Source organism: Triticum aestivum, chromosome 6B (assembly GCF_018294505.1).
Source record: "Triticum aestivum cultivar Chinese Spring chromosome 6B, IWGSC CS RefSeq v2.1, whole genome shotgun sequence".
NCBI lineage: Eukaryota > Viridiplantae > Streptophyta > Magnoliopsida > Poales > Poaceae > Triticum > Triticum aestivum.
Window position 1 is genome coordinate 391745728 of NC_057810.1, and position 2975 is coordinate 391748702.

Genomic DNA, 2975 nt, shown 5'->3' on the forward strand with positions numbered 1-2975 from the left:
CTCCGTCCACCCCACGCCGTGCCACCGTGTCCAGGAGCTTCGCCGCCGTCCACTTCATCGAGCTAGCCGAGCCCCGTGTGCTCGAGCGGCCCGAGACCACCGCACCGACCTCGCCCGAGCTCGCCGTCGCCGGAGATCCCTTTCAACGCCGTCGCTGCCTCAGCTCGTCCCCGACCCCGCCGGTGGCCTCTACGGGAGCGCTGTGAGCCTAGCTACTCCTCCGACCCTCTCTCTCTCATTCCCGAGCCGTGTAGCCACCGCACAAGGATCACACGCCCGCACCGTCGCGGACCTCGTCGCCGACGTGCTTCCGGCCACACTCCGGCCACAAGATGGTGTCCATCTTGCTCACCGAGTCCCACAGCACCTAGCTAGCCACTCCACGAGCCTCACCGACCCCTCTAGCGCCAAGTTCATCCTCGACCGAACCCCGGTGGCCGCCAAAGTCGTCGCCGGCGCCAACTCCGGCCACCCCGACCCCAACGGACTCCGCCAAGAGCTGCGGTTTCTCCTCAGCTCCACTCCGGTGGTCTCCGCGGTCCATTTGGTGGCCGAAATGGCCAAAACCACTCCCGCCGCCGCGTCGGGCTCGCCGGCGGCTAAACGCCGGCAGCCGACTTTGACTTTGACCACGGGTGGGCCCTGGTTGACTCCCCTGAGTCAATGACAGGTGGGGCCCAGCCCTGCTAATTATACAGGATTAGTTTTAATTAAATCTTAATTAAAATAATCACCCTGACATGCGGGACCCACTGTCAGGTTTGACCCAGAACTGTTCCGTTGACCTGCTGACGTCACACTGACGTCAGGCTGACGCAGTAATTGATTTTCTGGATTTAAATTAAATCAGGAAATTCCAGAATATCATTTAAACTTTAAAAATTCATAACTTTTATTCTGTAACTCCAAATTGGACAAATTATATATGAAAAATGATCAGAAAAATCCAATCTATCCATCTGTACTATTTTCATGCATGATCAAACAAGTTAAATTGACGTTTTAAGCAGAACAAGGAAAAGCACTTTAAAAGGCCATGTTTGGAGTTTGAAATTTGAATCTTTGATTCAAATTTGTTCAAACCCTTCTGGTTTTAGTTGCATTAGCCCAACACACTCATATTGCCATGTTTCATGCATGCATCATATTGTTGCACATTGTTTGGTGATGCTTGTGTATCGATGTCCTTTGCGACAGGTTCTGCCTCCGAGGAGTACCGTGATTACCCTAACGAAGAACCATATCAGTGCATCGAACCATCAGGCAAGCAACCAACCATTTGATCATATCGATACAATCCCATGTTCTCGCTCCTGCTCTCTTTTACTGCATTAAGACAACGCAATTCAAACTGCTGTGTGCTATGGTAGTTGAACCCACTTCCTCTGCATGACCTGTCATTGCCACAGTAACTAGATGAAACCCACTAGCATGTGTAGGAGTTGATTGAGCCATATGTATGTGTTGTTCCTACCTTGCTATGCCTGCTATGCTTAGAGTCGTGTCAGGTCTGGTTCATCTGGGTGATGGGCTAGAGTGAAATGATTATGTCGGTAATGAGAGTGGTGTGGTGAACACGATTTGGTAAAGGTATCGATGAGAGGCCATGTAGGAGTACATGGTGGGTTGTTTCATTGAAGCCGACCGTAAGCACTGAGATCTGTATGTGTGATTTAAGAATCAGCTACTACCATGCATTGGGCCCGAAACCAATGGACCCTCTCGACTTCTTATTCACCCTAGTTCTCCGTCCAGGAGTTGCAAGTAGTTTCTGGTGTTTGTAGCCTACTGGAGGCCGTGGACAGCGCTGACCGTAGGGGTGGGCTGTGATGCGGTAGGTACGTGGCATGGTGTACCGAATACCCGTTAGGTATCTCGGGAACCCTGTTCACATCGTTCGGGGCCGTATGGGAAACCTCGGCCGGACTCCCTGCGGATGGAACCTGAATAGGCGATAAACCTGGACTAGAGGCTTAAGTGTTTAGGTAGGTCGTGGTCTACACCCACGTCGGCTTTCGCTTGAAGTCTGCCGAGCACATGTCGTGTGCAGACGCTAAGTGGTGAAAACATGTATGAAGAAGTACACCCCTGCAGGGTTAACATGATCTATTCGAATAGCCGCGTCCGCGGTAAAGGACTACTTGGTTGCCTATACAGTTCATAGACAAGTAAATGGGAACTACTAAAAGCCTCAAGATAAGTGTGAGTGCCGAGGATGGCTCTTCCGTAGGAAGACGGAGGTGGATCCTCGGTAGTGTATTGAAGTGGTGAATAGTGGACTCGTGTGCGCAAAACCATTTCAAGTTGGAGTATCCTGATGGGTTCTATGTAGACGTTGACATCAACGAGTAGGCTAAAGACCCAGGTGGTGACCCTGAGCTTGTGGAGGACCACGTAGTATAGCTAGGTTTTCCAAGCCTCTTTTATTTTACTAGTTGTCTGTACTCAGACAAGTTACTTCCGCTGTTGGCTTGTATGACTGTATGACTTGTATGTTGGGTCGCGAGACCCGTACCTTTGTGTATGTTATGTATGGCTCCCTGAGCCCTAAATAAAGTACTTGTGTCATAGAGTCATGTTGTGATGCTTCGTTGTATTTGCACATATCAAGCATATTGTGTGTATGATTGAAATGCTTGGTATGTGTGGGATCTGACTATCTAGTTGTTTATCTTTAGTAGCCTCTCTTACCGGGAAATGTCTCCTAGTGTTACCGCTGAGCCATGGTAGCTTGCTACTGCTCTGGAACACTTAGGCTGGCCGGCATGTGTCCTTCCTCGTTCCTGTGTCTGTCCCTTCGGGGAAATGTCACGCTTTGAGTACCGGAGTCCTGTTAGCCCGCTACAGCCCGGTTTACCGGAGTCCTGCTAGCCCAGTGCTACAGCCCGGACCCACTTGCTGATGACCGACACGTTCGAAGCTGGGTCATGGATGCCTGTCCCTGTAAGTCTGTGCCACTTTGGGTTTACGACTAG